This window comes from Elephantulus edwardii, unplaced genomic scaffold, assembly GCF_000299155.1.
Source record: "Elephantulus edwardii isolate Elephantulus edwardi_28Jun2011 unplaced genomic scaffold, EleEdw1.0 scaffold00011, whole genome shotgun sequence".
Lineage (NCBI taxonomy): Eukaryota > Metazoa > Chordata > Mammalia > Macroscelidea > Macroscelididae > Elephantulus > Elephantulus edwardii.
The window spans coordinates 22,130,335-22,153,864 of NW_006399761.1; the positions used below are offsets into that span (position 1 = coordinate 22,130,335).

Here is a 23,530-nt window from a genome sequence, read left to right on the forward strand (position 1 = left end):
GGCGCGGGAGGCGGCGGCCGCAGAGCAGCAGGCACGGCGCGACGTGGACGGCTGGAGGCGGCGGCGATGCACTAGGCCTCGCTGTGGGGCGGCTGCCCGGGACCCGCAGGTAGGTGTCCGGCCGACCCCCATGTTGGCGGCCCGCCCTGCTCTGGAGCGGGGAACCGGGACCCCATTCCTTGTCCTCTCCTTCCCGGGCCCCGAGCACACGGAGTTTGGGTCTCCGCTGCCCGGCGCTTCGGCTTCCATTGCCCTCCGCCACCTCCCCTTCCTCCTCGCTCAGCCTCCGAGATCCGGCGGGCGCTGGGCTCCGCACCCCGGGCCGCGGCCGCGCTCGGCCCTCGGTGATCCCGCTCCCCTGAACTTCCCCCGACCCCGCCGCCCCTTCGTGTCGCCCCCAAACTTTCCCCTCCTTCCTCCGGGGAGACCCTTATCTCCCTTTGGCTTCTAATGACAGCAGTGATATTTCCCATCTTCCCGAGCAAAGCGCACTCAGAGAAGAAGCTGATGTTCTCCTGTGGGAGCCTTTGAGCTTGAACGCAGTAACTTGTTCAATTATTCATTTGCTTCTCCTGCTCTGGTGCGTCCCGTGTCTGCATGCATTCCCAGACCAGGCCTTCTAGAACTGGCCTCGCGTCGTTGACAGCGGACAACTTTTGCTTGCCCAGTGTAATTACTCACTTGGTTTGACCAGGGACTAAGTTTCATTGATGGTGATGTTGGAATTTTGGCTGATCTGGGTTGCAAAAAAAAAAAGAAAAAGAAAATTAATTTTTTCCATCTTCTAAAGACTATCCTTACTTTCAAAGAATTAAATTGTTGGAGCTTTTTGTTTTGTTTTGAACATTGTCTCTATTTCTGATTTGTCAAACCCGGGGCCGTGTTAATAGTAAATAAGTGCTTGTAGTATCCTGAGAAATGTATTATTGTTATAACTGCAGATCTTGATGGACGTTGAGGCTGATTGTAAATGTGGAGAGAGAGAGAATTTTAATTGGAAAAGTACCTTGAGGCCCCTAATTATTTCTGAGCGGTTATGATGGAACAGATGGAATGATGGAATTTGTTTGCTTGACTGTATTTGTATTGTAGTTGAGAATCTAATTAATTTCCTAGAAATGAATTACCACGTGATAGTTCAGAGTGATCATCATTGCCCATGGTAGTTTTTGATAAAAATGACGTGTGCACAGTTTGGATGTTTGATAGCTGTGGTTTGCACTTTTATTTTGATTTGTCTGCTTTGACATTACAATCTGAGATTCACTTGTACAAGAAGTGAAAAAATGCGCCCATGGCTTTCTTTCTAAAGAATGCATCCAAGCAAGCCTTCCCAGCTGGTAGCTGTCGATATTTACATAAAAATTGTTCTTGTCCAGATCCTGTTACTATATAGCCTTTGGCTTTCTGAAATGTTGCTCCTTGCTTTTAAAATTATGACTGGTAAAATGATCCAAAGTTTACCAGGAACGGATTGCTAAATTTTCATTTGTGTATGTAGTCTGGAAAAGTTAACAAAACTTATTTCTAGGGAGGTAATTTATATTTTTATTTCAGAATGAAAATGATTCCTTATATAACACATGAAATGGCAAACTTGGCAAAATTTGTTGTTAAACACACTGCTTTCTTTAGCTGTGTACATAGTTGATATTCCTTTTTTCCTGCTTGTTGAGATATAATTAATATATCTTAAAGTTCATCTATTTAAAGTCTGCAATTCTGTGTTTTTTAGTATATTTGTAGAGTTGTGCAGCATCACTGTAGTCTAATTTTAGGGTATTTCCAACATCCTCAAAAGAAATTATTAGCAGTTATTCCCTATTTTTCCCCCTTTCACATCCCCAGTCTTAGGCAACCACTACTTCTGTTTCTACCTTTCTTACTTTTGTGGGCATTTTGTATACTGAATAGTGACACTTGAAAAGGTTTTATTTTAAAGTTAATTTATATGATTGCAATGTCTTATTTGTTTGAGAATAAACCACTGAATATTAATATTCAAAGCAATATTGTGTATAAGTGACATACCTCTTTGGTTGTGTTGAGCACTGATTAAATTTTGAAGAAAGAAAAAAATGTTAGCATGAATGACTTTGGTAACCTCCAGAGGTGATCTTGCCAGTTGGAGGTTTTGGTGTCTTGGGTTTTTATTACATTGACTCTTAGGCTATCTCCCTGGTTAAAACAAGTTTGGAAGCAGGAGTGGCATCCACTTCCGTAAATAGCTTGCCTCCAGAAACCCTACGAACATGGAGATAGGATGAAAGTCACGCATGCAAGTGTCGAGGACTTTTGTTCATAGGGTTGCAATGAGTCGCCTACCATTCAACGGCACTTAACAACAACATTAGGATATCATTTGGGAAACCCTTAAAGATCAGTTGCTTAATTCCTGCTTGCCTCATGAATGGATGGCAGCAACCACATGAGGAAATCTGAAGCGTAGAGTCTTGAATCTCTAGGATATTTGGACCTATGGCAACCTTGTAGAGCAAGAAACCAGTTTGGAAGTTGGTTTTTGTATGTGTGTCTGTAACTTGCTATTTTACCAACAGAGCAGGAATTTCTCGACATTTATTTTGAGGGTACTAAGACTGTGGCATTCTTCTAGGTGGTATAGCACTGGTCTGTGCATTGCTGTACAGAGGTAACTTGTGGTTGCTGTGACGCTGAACACTGTGACAGTGATGTGCCAAGCGTGGTAATGGTCACCCATGGTGGACAGTGTTTGCTGGAGCTTCCTGACTAAAACAAGCCTGGAAGCAGGAGCGGCATCCTCTTCCGAAATGGCTTGCCTCCAGAAACTATATGTACGGACAGTGCTCAGGCCGTTCATTCATAGGGTCGCTATGAGTCGTCTGTGACTCGATGGCACCTAACAACAACAACAACAACAACAACAACAACAACAAGACTATGGCTTTCAGTAGGGATACAGCTCAACATCAAGAATGCACAAATCCTCACCACTGGGGAGAAAAAGATTGAAATTGTCAATAATTTCATTTTACTGGGATTCCGCAGTCCACACCCTTGGCACCAGCAGTTAAGAAATTAAGACTTGTTGCAATGGAAAGTCTGTTGTCAGGGACCTCTCCAAATACTGAGGAACAGTGATAACAGTTTAAAGACGAAGGTGCACCTGATTCAGGCTATGGTCTTTTCAGTCACTTGCTATGCATCTGAGAGCTGGACAGTGAATAAGGATGGCAGGAGGGGAATTGATGGAAAATCCATGGACTGCCAAAAAACCAGAGATATCTTGGAGAAAGTACAGCCATAGTGCTCCTTGGAGGCAAAGATGGTGAAGTTTTGTCTCACATGTTGTGGGCAAATTTTTGGGACGGGGTTTTTCCTTGGGAAAGGACATCAAGCTTAGAAAAGTGGAAGGTTAGTGGGAGAGAGGAAGACCCTCAGTGAGATGGCTTGGCACAGTAAGGGTGGCAGTAGATGTGAGTATGTCAGAGATGATGAGGATGGCACAAGACAGGATTCAGATCTGTTGTTCATAAGGTCATCTTGACTCGACAACATATAACAGTAACAACAATGTACTAATATAGGGATTTCTGGTAATCTATTAAGGAGTTGCACCGACAACCCAAGTGCATGAAGTTCAAATCCACCAGCTGTTCTGCCAGAGAAATAGGAGCAGTCTCATCTTTCTCCTGTGCAGTTTACTGGCTCTGCAAACCCACTGGAGGGTCAGCTATGAGTTATTTGATCTTGACAGCACATTACAGTAACAATGAATTGATACAAATGAAATACAATTCTGCTAAAATGCTTTATTCATATTATAATCTAAAGGAGATATTTATACTATGAGCATTGTTTTTTTAAAATTTTAAAAAAGATTTTATTATTTTTTGTGTATGTACCGTCAAATCAGATCTGACTGTTACGGGAGGTGATTGCCCCTCCTTCCCCAGCAGAGCATCTGGTGGATTCGAACCGCTTTCCTCTGGGTTGCAATGCAGTTTCTTGCTACTAGACCACCAGCGCTCCCTGAGCATTAGTTGTTTTTTGGTTTTTTGGGGGGTTTTTTTGTTTTTTGTTTTTAAATTATTTTATTTCATTATTTTTTGTGTGTACCGTCAAATCAGATCTGACTGATACAGGAGAAGATTCTTCCTCCTTCTCCAGCAGAGCATCTGGTGGATTTGAACCGTGTACCTCTGAGATTGCAGTGCAGCTTCTTGCCACTAGGCCACCAGAGCTCGCCTGAGCATTAGTTTTTAAAAAACCTAAATTTTTTTTTAACCCTCACATTTTTGGCATGTGCGTCCACATACACACACCCACCCACCCACACCCCTCAAATTTTTATGAAACCATTATTGTAGAATAAGTATGAAGATCCAAGTAGGGGGGTGGGTGGAAGCAGAGGGCTCGGGATGGGCGCGGGGTGTGTGTGTTAATCATAGGGTCGCACAATTTGATGGGGGGGCGTAGAGGAAATGAGAAAGATCTGGTGCAAAAAAAGCAATGTACTCGAACTTTGTAAGTAAATCAGTCAAAATTAAAAAAACAAAAACAAAACCCCTCAAATTTTAAAATCCACAATAAATTTTGGAAAATTAGAATTGAAAAGTTAGTTGGAAGCTTCCTTTTTTTCCACAGATCTAGGACCCTGTTTTACCTTTGGGTGCATTTGGAAGGTCTGGATTCCTTTTTGGTTATCACTGCTGAAGAGGCAGTGTACTATTGTCACCTGGGAGGAGGAGACCAGGTGTGTTGCACAGGATCCCCCAGTCTCCTCTCCCCAGAAAAAGAAATGGCAAGATGGCTGTTTTGATGAGGGCCTGAGTTAGTGTACCTGACCTCTACCAAGCAGGACAGTCCTCTCCATGGACTCTGGTTGGTGGATTAGATGAATTCTTAGATTCTCTTGTAACTCTCTTTAAGCATTTTGGTTGTCCTTAAATCTGAAGAGACTTCTTTTTTCCTTTCTGAAAATGGTAGCCTTATTTTTCCACACTTTCCAACCACTTATTAAATTTTGAGTTGTTGGTGATAGATGTAAAAATCCAAAATCTAGTCAAGTTGATTCTGATGGATATCACCTCCAGGATAGAGTAGAACTGAGTGTAGGATTTCCTGGGCTATACATATCACTAGATTCTCACCACTGGGCCAGTTGGCAGCATCATCATAGATGGTGAAGAGATTGAAATTGTTAAGAGCTTCAATTTGCTTGGCTCCACAATCAACACTCATGTTACCAGCAGCCAGGAAATGAAGAGATGAATTACATTGAGAAAGTCTGATGTCCGAGACCTCTCCAAAGTGCTGAAGAGAAATGACGTCAGTCTGGACACTAAGGTGCACTTGATCCATGCCATAGTTTTTGCAGTTACTTGCTATGCATCAGAAAGCTGGACAATGACTAGGGATGATAGAAGGAGAATTGATACCTTTGTGGTGCTGGAGAAGAGTATTGAATTTGCCATGACTGCTAGGAGAACAAACAGGTTCGTCCTACAGAGGATGAGACTAGGCTGCTCCTTAGAGGCAAGGGCTTTGAGGCTTCGTCTGACATACTTTGGACATGTTGCAAGGAGGGACCAGTCTTTGGAGAGGAATGTCATACTTGGGAGGGTGGAAGGACAGTGCAAGAGAGGAAGACCTTTGATGAGATGGACTGATTCAGTGACTGGAGTAATGGAGGTAGGTGTGTTTGACACAATAAGATTGGCAGAGGATAGAGCGGGGTTCAGGGCTGTTGTACATGTGGTTGCTATGAGTCGCAAACGACTCAACAGCGTGTAACAACAACAAAAGCAAACCCATCACTGGAGAGGGAGATCTGGTGGCCTGTTGAAAAGATGTTGTGCTGCAGCTCCAACCAAAGACATGTGGTTAGGGCAGTTTTCTCCTGTGTGATTTACTGCCTCTCAAAACCTGTTAAGAGGGTGAGCTATGAGTTGGTTCCGACTCATTGGCACACAACCACAATGACACATCTTTACAGAGAGCTCAGGTGGCCTAGTAAGTGGGTGTCGTGCTAAATCAGAGAGGTAGGCAGTTCGGATCTAGTAGCCGCTTCTGTGGTGAAAGGTGAGCAGTCTCCTTCTATGCGATTTATAGCCCCTGGAACCTAGTGGAGGGTCAGTGATGAGTTGGTTCTGACTCAATGGCACATAACAACACATCACTACAGAAGCAGACATCTTCCTCTTGAAAAGCAAGCAGAGGATTCAAACAGCAGTTTGAATAATAGCTGAGTATATATTAACCACATCACTACCAGGGCTCCTTATTGATGCAAAGTTTTGGGTGGGTTTTGTTGTTTTTTGTTTTGTTTTTTTTTTATGGTGAGAAAAATTTATATTTAGAATTAGTCTTCTGGACTCAGTTTAGATGATCCCAATTTTGTTGGCAACATCCAAAGCATCATAATCAGGAGCAAGTCGAACATAGGCCTTCTTCTCTCCATCAGGCCTAATCAAAGTGTTAACCTTGGCCACATCAATGTCATAGAGCTTCTTTACAGCTTGTTTAATTTGGTGCTTATTGGCCTTGACATCCACAGTGAAGACAAGTGTGTTGTTATCTTCTATCTTCTTCATGGCTGACTCAGTGGTCAGTAGGAACTTGATGGCATAGTGGTGAAGCTTGTTTCTCCCGGAGGGCTGCCTTCGGAGGCTCAGCGTCTTAGGCCGCCGAAAGGTGGGTGACGTAGGGATCTTTTTTTTTTTGGCTGTGGACGCTCTTCAGGACGTCTTCTTGGCCTTTAATGCCTTTGCTTTGGCTTCAGTTTTGGGAGGGGCAGGGGCTTCCTTCTTGCCTTTCGGCTCCATTTTCGTAGAAAGCGAGTGGGTTTTTTTTTTTAAATAACTTTTTATTTTATATTGGTTTGCTTGCAAAATTTGTGTGCATTGTTTTTCACACTATTCTTCATTGACATTGTGTGTCTTGCAATCCTTCCCATTCAGTATATGTTACAGAATTACTTAATTGCCACCAGATCCTTCCCATTTCCTTTACCTGACCCTGCCTCCACTCATCAAATCGTGGGTCCCTATGAGTTCCCCATCCTCACCCCTCGGCTTCTGCCCTCCCCGCCTTGGATCCTCATACACGGTTTACTAGTTATCATTAGACAAGGATCTCATAACAAAAGTTCACAGAATCCTACGGGGCCTCCATAAGAAAAAGACCAATGCAAGAGTTTTAAAAATGGGAAATAGATATATAGTAATAGCTTCTTTGTACAGATTGTTTTATTCATTTATTTATTCGAGTTAGGGAATGTGGCAGCTCAATTGAAAAGAAAGTGAAATATTTACTCTTGTGCATGTTGTGGTTGTTAAGTGCTGTCAAGTCGTAGGTGACTCACAGTGACCCTATGAATTAGAGACCTGGACACCTGTTTAACTTTCGTCCTTTCTCCAGGTTCATAGGGTTTCCGGAGGCAAGCTATTATGAAAATGGATGCCACTCCTCCTTCCAAGCTTGTTTTAATCGGGGAGGGCCACCAAACACTGTCCACCATGGGTAACCATTCTTGCATTTGACACACCCGTGTTACAGTGTTCAGCTTCACAGCGACCATGAGTTACCTCTGTACAGCAAGTGGGCATACCAGGGTTATACGACCTAGAAGAGTGTTTCACCAAAAACAGTTAAAGGCTGCAGGATTTTCAGCTAGTGCCTGGAACAGGCTCCTCAGGCTCGACCCCACCCTTACTTACCCTTACTCTAAGGGTCAGGGCTGCCCATCCACCTTTGACGGGCAAAAAGAACAGTAACACACAACAAAAAAAGACCCCAGAAGCTTCCCTTGCCTGACTGCCACCAAGAGGAGCCGCCATGCAGACGCCAGCCATCCTGCCGGTTAGGCAGCCAACTTCCAGTTAAATATAAAAATGCATGTTAAATATAAAATTTATGGATTATAAATCTCTTTTTTAAAAATGGTTGTCTTCACTTTCAAATCTGTTTTTTTTAACAAGCCTAACAGGTGTTGAAATAAGAAAAGCTTGACAGTTGAGACCAGTTTTTCTGTGTGTCAGAGACTAGAAGATTGGCACAGGATAGAGCAGGTTGAATAACACATAACAACAATTTTACAAATAAATGACTGAATCTGCCAGAGCCTCGGCTTTCATGTCTATAGAATAAGGCTAGTGATAATTCCTATATTTCAAGATTATTGTTGATAATTAAATGAAGTAAGATGTGTCTGGCTGCTATGTCAACTATGAAATGCTGTAAGAGAGTTACTTGGTTTTGTTGTTTTTGGGGTTTTTTTTATTGTTGTTGTGTACCATTGAGTCAGAACTCATCTGTAAGCTGACCTTCAGTGGGTTTTCGGAGGTAGTAAATTGCATGGAAGGAGATCGCCTGTCTCCGGTGGAGCAGCTGGTGGTCTCAAACTGCATACATTTGTGTGGCAGTGCAGCTCCTTACCTCTAAATCACCAGAGCTCTCTAGTTACTGGCTTTAGAAGAAGCAATTTAGATAAGAAGTACAGAGCTTTTCAAAAGCAAGGGTGTACCTAGCATGTGTGTGTGTGTATCTCAAAAATTAGTAAAAGTGAATTCATAATTCACTGTAATGTGACGCTCGTTACTATCTGGGCAAACTAACGACGTTCAGTTCCTGCGTGTCACTGTTACTACACAGTTAATAACAGATGATTATAATGGAGACCCTGCCTTAGCAAGAAAAGGTTATCTTATTTTCAGAATATACTACTTGAGAAGAAATGAAGTATATAATTAACTTCAGAGTTGAATTTTTCAGAAGTGATTTACTTTAAAAGTTATAGTTTTTTTTTTGCAAAAGTAAACAGAAATGACCTGTACTCATTTCCTTGTTGGGAATAATTTCTTCTGCCTTTTTTTCTCTTGCATATCTTCTGTTGTGTTTAAAAGGTTTATTCTTCCAGTGATAATTGTGCTGTAAGGATTTACCTGAAGAAATCTGGGGGTTTAGGCCTTCTCACCATTTACTGACTTTCACCTATTTCTGCTTTCCGCCCCTATTATTTTGTAGCATTAATTTTTCACAGAGTGAGTGTGACTCCCCTTCCCCATGTATCCAATTGTCTATAATTGTACTGTAGCCTTTGGAATTAATGAAAATGCATAAATGAAGGAGAAATATGAAATCTCACATGATTTTGATAACTAGTCTACTTTCCTTCACAAAACAGAAATAAATCAGAGCTCCTCTAGGATAGCTTAAGGGTAGATAGATGGGGACATTATTCTCAGTAAATCCTGTATAAGTAAGTATTGGTAGATATTTCTTCACTGTGGCAAATTGAACAAAATTGATTTTTTTTAAAGTAGGGGAACATTTTTATGGAAAATGTTATGGTTTTAGAGTCAAACAGTTAGCTTTTTGAGTCAAAGGAAGTTTAAGGAATTTTAGGAGTTCCTACAGAGCAGGGAAACACTGCATGGTTCAAAATTGGGAAAGGTGTATGCCAGGGATGTGTCCTATCTCCATACCTTTTCAACCTGTATGCAGAACCGATTATCCGAAAGGCTGGGCTCTATGAGGAGAAGTGTGGTGTCAGGATTGGTGGAAGATCTATTAACAATCTGCGTTATGCAGATGATACAACCCTGCTTGCCGAAACTGAGGGGGACCTGAAATGTTTGCTACAGAGGGTCAAGGACTGCAGCCTTCAGTATGGATTGAGGTTCAATGTCAAGAAGACAAAGATTCTCACCACTGGACCAATTGGCAGCATCAGGATGGATGGTGAAGAGATTGAGATTGTTAACAACTTTAGTTTGCTTGGCTCCACAGTCAACACTCTTGGCACCAACAGCTAGGAAATAAAATAATGTATTGCGATGGGAAGATCTGCTGTTAGGGACCTCTCCAGGGTACTGAAGGGCAGTGGTGTCTTTCTGGAGACTAAGGTGCGTCTGATACAGGACATGGTCTTCACAATCACTTGTTATGCATCAGAGAGTTGTACAATGACTAGGGAGGATAGAAGGAAAATTGATGCCTTTGAGCTGTGGTGCTGGAGAAGAGTATTGAGTGTACCATGGACTGCCAAGAAAACAAACTGATTCAACCTGAAGAGGGTTAAACCAGGCTGTTCCTTGGATGCAAGGATTCTGGGGCTTCATCTGACATACTTTGGACATGTTGTAAGGAGGGACAGGTCCTTGGAGAGGGACATCCTGCTTGGGAGGGCAGAGGGACGGCAAAGTAGGGGAAGGACCTCTATGAGGTGGATTGATTCAGTGACTGGGGTAGTCGGGATGGGTGTGTCAGAGGCAGTGCGATTGGCACAGGATAGAGCAGGGTTTAGGGCGGTTGTACATAGGGTCGCTATGAGCAAGCAACTTGACTGGCACCTGACAACACCAATGTGAATATGGTGATGATACATCGTATTTTATGTTTTTCTCCTGTGGAATGCGTAAAGTAACATTTTGAAATCAAAATAATTATGCAAAGGAAGTTCATGCACTTGATCACATTCAATGTCCTTCCCCTACTTTTGTTGTTGTTAAATTGATACGCTGTAGGGCCAGGTAGTGAAAGTTTACAGACTTGATGGATTTAGTATTATGTTAACAACAACAACAATGCAAACAACCAAACCCACTGCCAACAAGTTAGTTTTGACCGGTGGATGCCCTCCATCAGGGTTCTGAGGCTGTTAGTGGAAAGCCCATCTTTCTCCCAGGGTACATTCCACTTGTGGATTTAAACTGTGGACCTCTTGGTTGGCAGTTCAGTACACACAGTATGCTACACCATCAGAGCACCTGTCTTTTGTATTGTTGTAAAAATATTCTTTATTTAAATAAAATTTTATTTTAATTGTGATTTTAATAAATATTTACAGAGAAGTTAGATTTTCATTCATTCATTTTTGTACATTTTATCCTCTCACCCTCCCTTTACTTCCTTTCTTCTCCCTTAGTTCTCCTCTTTTCTAATATTCATTACACAAATACCTTAATCCCTGTCCCCTCCAGTCCTCTTTGCAATGATATATCTGTTGTTCTTGGCTGTTGTCATTTGTATAATGCCTAATTATATATTCTTTTTGGACAGTTCTTTATCTGTTCCAAAGCAGTGGTCATTATCTATCCACTCTTACCCTATTCTCCTCCCAGCCTTCCATGTCAGACCTGCTTTATAACAGTAGTGCTGTGCAGTATTTGTACTTTTGTAAATGAAATATTTCACTTAGCATGATGCGCTCCAGGTTCCCTCATGTTGTGTATGTTTTACAAGTTCATTGTTTTTCAGTGCCGTGTAATATTCCATTGTAGGAATATGCCGTAGGTTTTTCTATCCAATCATTTGTTTATGGTGTAAAAATATTCTTATGGAGAGTTATTGTAAAGAGATGATTTTGAAACTGGGCATAGAAACAAGCTGTTACTAGGGGATTCTCACAGGAACCTAATCTGCAAATGAAGTCCTGATGGAGTGAAGAGCAAAGAAAGGATTTGTAGAATGTTTTGAAGTTGTAATTATGAGGAAGTCCAAGTTGATATAAAGGTTGCAGAATATAAAAATGTCAGGACATCATGACTAGCTTCTGGACTTCTAGTTTTAGAAATTAAATAGATGGTGGAGTTATTAACTAAGCTAGAGAAAGAAAGAAAAAGTTGCCAGTGAGGAATGAGGTTAAGATGATTCATAATAAGGTGAAATTTTGGATCTTTTGAATTGCATATATTAGTGAGATTTCAAGGTAACGACATCCTTAGTTGACAATGAAGAGTTTGGGTCTGGCTCTCTGAAAAGAGGTTGTTGTTGTTGTTGTTAGGTGCCAGCAAGTCGCATACGACTCATAGCAACCCTTTGAACAAAAGATCTGAACTCTGTACACCTGCACACTTCCTGACACATGAGTGCCCACTGCTGCAGTCACCATGTCAGTCCACCTGGTGGAGGGTCTTCCTTTCAGTCGCCGACCCTCCACCCTTCCCACCATCACCAAAGAATATTCCAGCTGTACCATCTCAAAGACATATCTGTTTGTTCTTTTGGCTGCCCATGAAATGTTCACCGTTCTCAGAAAAGAGGTTAGGTTTAAAAAACAGTTCTTTCCTCCCTTTTACCATTACTTGAGTTCAGGCTACTGTCATTTTCTTACCTGAATTACTAGAAATTTCTGTCTGGTTTTCTCTAGTCTTGTTCTTGTCTAGTACATTCACTGTGTTACAAACAGACCAATCTGATGCTATCATTCTCCTAGTTAAAAGTCTTTCTGACTTCTGTTTTCAGAATGAAATCTACATTTCTTATATCTTCAACAGATCTGTACATTCTTCAAAGTTCTTTTCCCAATTTACTTCTGAAGCCACCGTCTCCACAGCAACTCCTGTCCCCAGTATATTCTTAGGCATATTGAATTATGTGTGTTTTTCTGGCACAATAGTTTTCTTCCTTCAGGTCTTTGTATATACTGTTCCCTGTATCTGTAGTAGCCTCATTTTCTTCCTCTTCATTTGTCTCATTCACTACTTCTTAGAAAGCCTTCATTTTGTGTTTATTCATTTTAGACTCATAGAAAAGTTGAAAGAGTAATTACAGTGAACATATACACATATACATTTCCCTTTTGACAAACTCAAAGTAGACCACAGACATCTTGACACTTCACCTCTGCATACTTAAGCAGTGCATCTCCCAATGACAGGAACAGTCTCCCACATAACCAGGATATCATCACAACACTTCAGACTCTTAGCATTTACCCTGTAACAGTATTGAACACACTTAAAATTTCCTTATGATCCCCAAAATCTTGATAGCTTTTCCCACCCCTTCATGCAGGATTCCAGATGGTGTTCATTGGCTAAATTTAAAAAAAATTAGACCACCAGGCCTTTCTTTCTGGTCTTACCTGGAGAAGTTCTGCTGTGAAACCTACCCACTGTGGGTAATCCTGCAGGTATTTGAAATACCAGGGAAATAGCTCCTGGCATCATAGTCACACATAGGCGGCCTCAGTCCAGTGAATTGACATGGTAACAATGGCAGAGAATCAAGAGCATTTTGTTCTCTTGTCCATAAGGTGAAGCAGATGTAGGAGGTGAAGCCGAGTTGACTCAGGGACAGCTAATAACAACATTACGGTACTTGGTCAGTGTTCAGCAACATTATGGTTCTCAGCCAAGGTTCAGCTTTGCATTTGACTGCTATATCCCGTCAGTCTCACTGCCTCTGTCTTTAAGGTCATCTTTTGAAGAGCAGAATTCCTTCGCCTTTGAACATGTTTCACGTTTTCACATTGTCTTTTTTCATGATTAGATTCTGGTCAAACATTTCTGGCCACTCGTATCTGTACTGCATTTCCTCAGAGGCTTGTAGGGTTTCGCTGGCCCTGGATTGCTGATCCGAAGGTGGTGATTGACAGCTCTTTCCTCTGTTGAACTAATGATTGACACATTGATGCTTTGTGCTCATGTCCATGTCCTTTTTCATTCTGAACGATGGTTCTGGCTCCCGGAGACCCTGTGCCCGGTCTGCACTGGAGCTGCTCTGCATTTAAAAGTCTGTTTTATTGAGAGTCTCCTCTGATTTCCTTGGCCCTACTTTACCAAGCACCTTTTTGTTCTCCAGAGACTGGTCCTACCTGATAACATGCCCAAGGTACATATGACACAGGGCTTACCATCCTCGATCTAAGGAGCATTCAGTGGTCGTGGTACTTACTGTTGGGAACCCTCAAGGGTATGACTCACAGTGACTGGACAACAAACTTGAACCCTGTCCTGTCCTGTCCCATCCTTATCATCTCTGATCGGATCGATCCTACAGCTGTCTTTGTTGCAAGATGCCATCATTCATAGCTCTCCCATGCATAACACATCTAAACCTTGTCCAATCCAGTGCCATCCACCCAAACTCAAGCCCATTGTTACAATTACTTTATCACTCCATTTTGTGAAGCGGCTTCCCTATCTTCCTCTGACCCTCCACCTTTGCCAGCATGATGTCTTTTTCCAAGGACTGCCTCCCCCCGACCCCCGACAACACGCCCAAAGTATGTGACACGAGGTTTCACCATCTTTGCCTCTAAGGAACACTCTAGTCGCACTTTGGTATTGGCTTTGTCACATCTCTGACCCACCACTGACGCTCACCCTCCAGTGGGTGTTCAGAGACAGTAAATCACATAGGAGGAGATTATCCCTCTTTCTTCCGTGGAGCAGCCAGTGATTCAAAGCATTGCCTTTGATTGGCAGGGTCCTTACTCCTAAAAGCCACCAGTCACTTTCAGTCACTTGCTATGCCTCCGGGTAAGGATGACAGAAGAATCAATGCCTTTGAGCTGTGTGGTGTTGGAGAAGAGTATTGAATATCCCATGTCTTTTCTTGGAAAAGGTGAAGCCAGAGTGTTCCTTGGAGGCAAAGATGATAAAGCTTTGTCTCCTATACTTTGGACATATTGCCAGGAGAGGCTGTTTCTGGGGAGGGACGTCATGCTTGCAATAACAGACATACATTGTTATGGTTATGAATATGAATAACGCCTGCATATACCATTTGCTGGAAATTGGCTTCTAAAATTTCTAGAATGCTGTTGAAAATGCCTCTACGTTGAGATAGTTGAGATATTTCAAGTATTATGGTTAAAAAAAAGTCATTCCTGATTTCTGACAAATTAGTCTATGATGTAATATGGTTTTATCATGTACATATCAGTACTTTTGTTAAAGGAAATTTGAGGAAATAAAATTGCCGGGGGTTGGTTTGCCTATTTTTTAAAAAAAACATGTAAATAGTGATTTCCCCCATCTTTTACTAAATTTACACCCAAAATCGGATTTTAAAACTGTTCTGCCCTGCTCCAGTTCAGAAATACAATTCATACTCTATCCACTACTGCTTCATGAGTTACAAAGACATTTTACAGGCCTTACTTTATAAACTTGTTACTTAGAATTCAGACCACATTTTCTATTGAAATTCCTAAAATGATGACCTATCATAGCTTATATGTTGTCCTATATTACATTCAAAGATTCAGTTCTTCACAAAGAAAAAAGACAGAGTTACGATGTTGAAAATGTGGTTATCATTCTTCTTGAGGAACAATTTTCTGTCATTCCTGCTTTTAAAATTCTTGTCACACACAAATACTGCTCAATTTTAATAAGACGGGCATAAAAACAGGATAACTGAGGGATTTGGTGGTTCAGTGGTATGATTCTCACCTGCCGCGCAGGGTTCAGTTCCTGGCTGGCGGATCACAGCTGTAACCCCCCTCCCCCCTCATCTGCCAGGGAAAGCTCAAGTGTTAAAATAGTGCTCAACAGGTACACATGAACTGGAACTTTCAGACTAACATTGCCCAGGAGGAAAGGCCTGGCAATCTGCTTCTAAAAATGGCCAGTGAAGACTCTGTGAATCTTGATAAGCATGAGTTCAGTCCACAACTTAATCACGGCCCTGTTGCAGGTCCAGACACCGCGTTGTTGTGCTTGAGGTTGCTACGAGTTGTGGGCTAACAGCTAAAAGCAAGAAAGATAGTATTTATTAAATAGTTGGTTTTTTTTAAAAAGATGAACAAAGAGGTATTTATTTTTAAGAGACAGTATTAAATATCTAAGAAAATGAAAGTGCTGGCTATGTTTTTCTGTCCATTACACTTATTAAATAGTTTTTGTTGGGTCAGTAACTAATCTGCTAGGGAGGAAAATTTTTATGTTTCCAATGTATGTAGGAGGCAGTAGGAAAAAAAAAATTAGAAGTAGTGTGGCTATAGAATGAGAAAAATCTGAATTCAAATCCCATCTTAAAATGAACTAGCAAAATAATGTGTAGCCATGCCTCTCCTAACTCTTTTATTGATCCGTATTCTAAGTTCATTCACTCACTCATTCAGACATGCTTTTCTTATGAGGTTATTCTGAACCCACTCTCTCGTTGCCATAGACTTGGAACCAACTCACAACTGACCCTCCAGCAGGTTTTCAGAGGCTGTAAATCGCATGTAATGAGATTGCTCATCATTCTCCCTCAAAGCAGCTGATAGATTTGAGCTGCCTACCTTTGGGTTGGCAGCACAGCTCCTTGCCCTCGGCACAAAACCCTTCACTTGTGAACTGAATTGTTGTTAGCTGCTCTTGAGGTGGCTCTGATGTTGCCCAGGTCTGTGTACTCTTCACAGTCAGCAGTATGTTTGAGTGCACTGTTGTGTCATCCTTTTCTAGCATAAGGAGCTGGTGGGGTAGGATGTTAAGTGTTGGGCTGCTGACTGACAGGTTGCCAGGAGTTGTCTTTAGGACCAACACTGACCAACATTCACTTTTGACCCATAAGGTCATTGGTGGCAGATTTTTGGAAATGGGTCTCACTCAAGCCTTTCTTCCTGGTTGGCCTTTGCTTGGAAGCTCTGCTGAACAGCATTCGCTGTGGGTGACCTTGGCGGGTGTTTGAAATGGCAATTGTATAGATCCCAGGCTCATAACAACATGCAGGGCACCACAGGATGAGAAATTGACCGACATGTGGAGGACAAACCGTGTAGTGTAAATAAAATACTTGGATGGCTGTGAGCTACAGGCGACAGTACACAGCAATAAATTGTTAGGGATTTAATTCTGAATGTGTTGATGACATATTTTCACTGCATTTAATATGAGGATTTCAGGTTCCCTTCATAGCAGCTCCGGTGGCATGGTGTGGAGTGTGCAGCTAACTGAAGGTTGCATGTCTCCGGTGCTCTGAGAAAAAGATGGGCAGTCTCCTCCTGTTAAGACTTTCAGCCTTGGAAGCCTGGCGACAGCGTTGCTGTGTGTCAGCATTGACTCTGTGGCAGTGAACTTGACATTGAGTCTTAGCTCAATGTGAGGCACTCCATGTTTGCTTGAATTACAGCTCATAGTTTTCCCCCAGGTGGGAAAGCAGTTTACTACTAGTCATCGGGTTCACTGTTTCAGTTGTTGTTGATAAAGCAGTCTTTCTCAATGTGAGGCGTAAGACTCTCCTCCTCTCTCCAACCCATTCTCATGTGTATTCCCCTTCCTCACCTTCTCCATCCTCCTAGACTCTGTCTTGCTGTTATGCGCTGTTGAGTTGGGACTGACTCGGAGCTGACCCCCCAGCAGCCTTTCAGAGGCTGTAAATCCTACCAAAGGTGGTTGCCCATCTTTATCTTAATCCTCTTTAGCCTCACCCATCAGTTGGTTTCTTCCTGTGTATAATCTGTTCACATCTGCTATGGCCTAAAGCACTCTTGCTCAACTTACCTTTTTTTCTTTACCACCAAAGTAATGTTGACTTTGTTGTGTTTATTACTTCATGCCCTACTTCCTAACCTCTTGTTGTAAGGCTTCTCTCCCAGTCACTGTTCTCATTCAGTGCCTTTTCTGACGTGAAGGAACCTCCCTCACCTCTCTGCTGCATGTTCCTTGACTTCTGTAACACTGTGCTGCCCCTGTCCTGTGCCATTATGTTATTGCTTGCTTTTTTTTTTTCTAAATGTGTTTGCCTCAACCCTTAATCCAAGCTTTCTGCCTCCTTCTTTTTCTGTAACTGAAAAATTATTTTCCTATGACTAGAATTATTATCCACTCTTACCATTCGGTAGGGAGCTCTGGGGGGCTAGTGGTAAGGAGTTGCAGTAACTACTCAAAGGCGGGCAGTTAGAATCCACCAGCTGCTCTGCAAGGAAAGATGGACCGTTTCCTCCCATGTTGATTTATTGCCTCTGAAAACCTGCTGGAGGGTCAGCTGTGAGTAGAGTCCCACTTGATGGTAAATAATAACAGTCCAACTCAGATTATAATTTTTTATCTCATCTACTTCTCTCCTATGCACTAAACTTTGACTTTTATTTAGGTAGCTTCTAAAATACTATTTCCAACCTTCTCTGCTGCCTCTGCTGTGCAGTTTTCTTCTATAGCATAAGAAATTTTCATCATCAAAGCTGTATCAGCTCTAGGCTGCCATGTTTCCCTGCTTCATTATCACATTCAGATGGTTGTTTTGGTTTCATTTTATTGGCATGGCTTTGAGGATCACTGTTTTGTGCTTAGGAGACTTGGTGGTGTAGTGAGGTAAGTGTTAAACTATTAACTGAAAGGTTGGTGATTTGAATCCACCAGTGGCTTCCCAGGAGAAAGATAGTCTGAGGCCCTACAGCCTTGGAACCCCCATGGGCTAGTTCCCTTCTGCCTAGAAGGGTAACTAAGAGGTGGAATTCTCTCCATTGCAGTAGATTTGGGTTTGTTTCAGTTTAGATTTTTCCTTTTGGGTCTGTGAGCAAATTAAGTCTGCCCGTATTGGTTTACCTTTTCCTTCCATGACTAGCAACCCAAGCAAAGGAGTCAAAATAGAAAGTTCAGGATGCTGAAGTTTAAATTTATTTTAAAACCTTATTGTTGTTGCTCTGTGTTGTTGAGTTGGAACTGACTCATAGCTGACCCTCCAGTGAGTTTTCAGAGGCTGTAAATCCCATGAGAGGAGACTTCCCATCCTGCTTGGAGCAGCTGGTGGATTTGGGTGGGTAGCGCGACTCCTTATCACTAAGACAGCAGAGCTCCTGTGGTTATTCATTAAGTATCTCCTGTGTGTCAGGTATTGTGTAATGAACTTACATATGTCATTTCATTTTAAATCTTACAGTTTACCTGTGAGTAATATATAGTTGCTTGGTACCAATAGCCAGGAAATTAAAAGATGAATTACATTGGGAAAATCTGCTGTCAGAGACCTCTCCAAAGTACTGAAGAGCAGCATTATCAGTCTGGAGACTAAGGTGCACCTGATCCAGGTCATACATAGTCTTTTGCAGTTACTTGCTATGCATCAGAAAGCTGGACAATGACTAGGAATGATAGAAGGAGAATTGATGTCTTTGAGCTGTGGTGCTGGAGAAGAATATTGAATATACCCTGGAGAACAAACAGGTTCATTCTAGAGAGTGTGAGATCAGGATACTTCTTGGAGACAAGAATTCTGAAGCTTCAACTGACATACCTTGGACATGTTGCAAGGTGGACTAGTCTTTGGAGAGGGACGTCATGCTTGGGAAGGTGGAGGGACAGCACAAGAGAGGAAGACCCTCAATGAGATGGATTAATTCAATGACTGGGGTAATGGGAGTAGGTGTGTCACAGATAATAAGATTGGCACAGGATAGAACAGGGTTTAGTGGTGTTGTCCATAGGGTCGCTGTGAATCCAGGCAACTGGATAGCACATAGCACCAACAACATTTTCATTTTATAAATGAGGAATCAGAATCATAGTAAGATAAAAACAAGTAGCCAGAGGTCACATAGCTTGTCATTGCATGTCTTGTTAGGACCAGTATTCTGATAAAGATTTAGAGTCAGATTAGAAGGTTCTGTAATGCAAGAAAACCCCAAATGAAAACCAATAAACCAATAATAAAAAAAAACCCCAAAAACAAACAAAAAAAGTAAGTCATGTAATGCTACACAATGAGAGAAAAAAAAAATTTAAGGTCTTTTTTTTTTTAAAAAAAAATTTATAGTGGTTAAATACAGAGTTCATAAAGTTCATATACTTTGTTTTTCGCAGATCTTCCCCCTTTCCTTTGTCCACCTTTATATATCATTTTGATGTCTGTCAGTTGACTGGACGGTTGTGGCTTGCGTATTGCTGTGATACTGGATGCTGTGACACCAGTATTTCAGGTCAAGCAGGGTTGCCACTGGTGGACACGTTTCAGCACAGCTTACATAGCAAGACTGGCCATCTGTTTCTAAAAGAGCAGAGCCTCTAGAACCCTGAGGTTAATTAACAGAAGAACATTGTTGGATATAGTGTTGTAAGATGAGCCCCGCAGACTGGAAGGCGTTACAGTAGACTTGACCACATTAAAGATGGTGAAGATGACACAGGCTAGATGACAAGGTTCAGATCTGTTGTTCACAGAGACTATGAGTCAGTCATAATCCACGTGATAGCATCCAATAATGACATTCTTTATGAGACCTTGTCAGTTACTTGTGTGGCCTGAATTCCTCTTCCACAATAATCATTCATTCAGTGACTTGTGTGGCCTGAATTCCTCTTCCACAATAATCATTCATTCACATCTTCATTCTCTCATTGGACGTCCATACTTACTGAGTACTTACGTTGAGCCACACTGACATCAAGCCGATTCTGACTCGGATAAAGAATTGCCTGTAAGGTTTCCAAGGCTGTAAATCTTTCCAGAAGCAGATGCCACATCTTTCTCCCAAGAAACCACCCACTTTGTTGTTAGCAGCCAAACATTTTAACTCCTGTGATGCTGGAGCTTTTCCGGGCTGATGGTGCTGGTGGTAGTGTTAGGTGCTGTTGAATTGCCTGGACTCGGAGCAATGCTGTGAACGACATCAAATGGAAATCTTGCCATCAGGTCACAGTCTTTGCCAGGCTGGAGTGCATGGTTGCAGTCATTGTCAGTCCATCTATGCGAGGAACTTTCTCTCTTTCTCTAACCCTCTGCTTCTTCAAGCACCTTGTTTCCAAGGACTGGCCTCTCCTGACAGCATGCCTGAAGCACGTGAGAGGTAGTTTCACCATGTTTCTTCTAAGGAGCTGTTGTCTCTCCTCCATGGCAGATTTGCGTGTTCTTTTAGCAGTCCACGGTGTGTTCAATACTTTATACCTACACCATAATTCATAGGCATCGATTCTTCCTCAGTCTTTCTTATTCACTGTCCACCTTTCAAATGTATAACTGTACAATGACTAGAATCAGCTGCACTTTAGTCTTTGAACTGGCATCTTTTGAACTCGGTGTTATTCATTGTCTACCTTTCAAATGCATAACTGAATATACAGTGGCTTGAATCAAGTGCATTTTAGTCTTTGAACTGGCATTGTTGCTAGATAGCACTTTAAAGGGGTCCTGGACAGCAGATTTTTCCAGTGCAGTACATCTTTTGATTTCTTGCCTGTTGCTTTTGTGCATGTTATTTTTGGCTCCACATAAAATGAAATCCTTGACGACTTCAATCTTTTCTTAGTCTATCATGACTGATGGTCCAGTGGTGAAGATTTTTGCTTTCTGAATGTTAAGGTGTAAGTTATATTGCAGTCTGTGGCCTTTGACCTTTACTAAGTGCTTCAGATTTCCTTTACTTTTCACAAGCAAGATTGTGTCATCTGCATCATGTAAGAAAGTAAATTTAAAAAGTTTGTGGTTACATTGTGGATCTCTTCCAGTCTGTTGGACAGGGAGCTGACTGGCACAAGCAGGTAAGCACATCCAGGGCTACATCTGCCTAGCCAACTGACTGGAAGAGATCCATATTTATTCCCATTCCCACCGCCTACCCCCTAAAGAAAAAGGCAATCCACGATTGCTAAAGATTATCCAAAAACAACTGGAACAGTGCACCGACGAAAAATTGCTAGAAATACAAGCTGAATTTAGAAGAGGCTGTGGCACTAGGGATATAATTTCCAATGTCAGATGGATCTTGGCTGAAAGCAGAGAGTACTAGAATGTCTACTTGTGTTTTATTGACTGTGCAAAGGCACGCCACTGCTGCTTTCTTGAGGCACTGGTGAAGAACTGTGACTTGAAGCCATCACATAAAATCACCACTCCACTGAAGAGGATTAAAAAGAAAGTAAAAGACAAGATTAAAAAGTCAATCAGAATTGAGGCACAATACTGATAACAATTCACTTCTAAATATCATACAGTCCACATACTTTCCTTCAAACTGTGAAGTGATTTTAAAACCTTTAAAGCCCCTCAAAGTACATGCATGCAGGATTAGGATATTTGTTAGTTGTGGATGTGGCTTAGAAGAGAATCTGTCTTAAAAATGTAGGGAGCTCTGGTGGCCTAGTGGCAAGAAGCTGCACTGCAATCCCAGTGGTGGTGGTGGTTGTTATGTGCCGTCAAGTCATTTGAGACTCATAGCGACCCTTTGTACAACAGCCCCAAACCGTGCTCTATCCTGTGCAGATCTCACTGCCTCTGACACACCCATCCTGATTACCCCAGTCACTGAATCAATCTTCCCCTCCTGCACTGTCCCTCCACTCTACCCAGCATGATGTCCCTCTCTAAAGACCTGTCTCTCCTTACAACATGTCCAAAGTATGTCAGACGAAGCCCCAGGATCCTTGCCTCCAAGGAGCAGCCTGGTTTAATCCTCTCTGCGATGAATCTGTTTGTTTTCTCGGCTGTCCATGGTACATTCAATACTCTTCTCCAGCACCACAGCTCAAAGACTTCAGCCTGTATCAGGCGGACCTTAGTCTCCAGAGAGACACCGTTACTCTTGAGTACTTTAGAGAGGTCCCTAACTGCAGATTTTCCCATTGCAATACGTTTTTTTATTTCCTGGCTACTGGTGCCAAGAGTATTGACCGTGGAGCCGAGCAAACTGAAGCTGTGAACAATCTCAATCTCTTCGCCATCCATCCTGATGCTACTGATTGGTCCAGTGGTGAGAATTTTTGTCTTCTTGACATTGAGCCTCAGTCCATATTGAAGGCTGCAGTCCTTGACCCTCTGCAGTAAGTGTATGAGGTCCTCCTCAGTTTCAGCGAGCAAGGACGGTTCAAATCCAACAGATGCTCTGCTGGAGAGGGAGGGGCACAGATAGGAACTCTTATACATTGTTGGTGGGAATGTAAAATGGTGCATCCACTCAGGAAGGCAGTTTGCCATTTCCTAAAAAAACCTGAACATGGATATTACATGTGACCCAGCTTTTCCACTGCTTGGAATATACTCAGAGAAAATGAGAACTGAGGCACAAACAGACTTTTATAGCAGTGTTCATAGCAGCATTATTCACCATAGCAAGAACATGGAGACAGCCCAAATGCCCAACCATAATGGAATGGATTGAGAAAATATGGTACATTCACACAATAGAATACTATGCAGCACCCAGAAGCAATGGTTTTGTAAATCATTACCTAACATGGGTAGCAGGAGTGGCATCGACTTCCTAAACAGCATGCCTCTGGAAACTCTATGAACTTTGCTAAATGTTGATAGTTTTTGTAGAAAGGCTTTAGATCTTTTGGTCATAGGGTTGCTATTTGTCATGTTCAACTCGAAGGCAGTCAACAACAACCACCACCTAACATAGGAAAGACTGGAGAGCATTATGCCAAATGAACTAACTCTGTCTTATAAGGACAAATAATATATAAAACCATTTCTGTATTTTGAGAATCCAAGAAAGGGGGGCTTAAACATAGGGTCACATGATATGATGGGTGGAGGGAGGTGTTGGTAGAGGAAAGGGGAAAGATCCGGGTTGAAATATAATGTATGAACTTTGTATGTAAACCAGTATAAAAAAGAAAAAAAAAAGACTACAAACTGAAGGCAGTGGTAGTAAATACTACTGTTTGTGTTGGGTGGAGTAGGAGAAGGAAGTACTTAGAGTGATCAGGAAAGGTGTGCCTGTTATCCCTGTAGGCAGCAGAAACCACCAACATTGTGTTGTATACCTTCCCATCTATTATATAGTTATTAAATTATTTACCAAATGAGATTATATTCTATATGCTCTCTGCCTTTATAATAGATTTACTTGAAACAGTGTCAGACACTGCATTTCTGTTTTTTTTTTTTT

At 41.9% G+C, this 23,530-nt stretch overlaps 1 protein-coding gene across 1 annotated transcript in view; it reads left to right on the top strand.

The window, feature by feature from the left end:
* Window positions 1-4: 4 nt before the first annotated feature.
* VPS54 (vacuolar protein sorting 54 homolog (S. cerevisiae)) overlaps window positions 5-23,530 on the top strand; it is a 137,336-nt gene continuing 113,810 nt past the window's right edge. The window contains exon 1 of the mRNA XM_006880950.1: window positions 5-109. The gene's annotated coding sequence lies outside the window, so the exon portion shown is untranslated. The remainder of the gene's footprint in view (window positions 110-23,530) is intronic.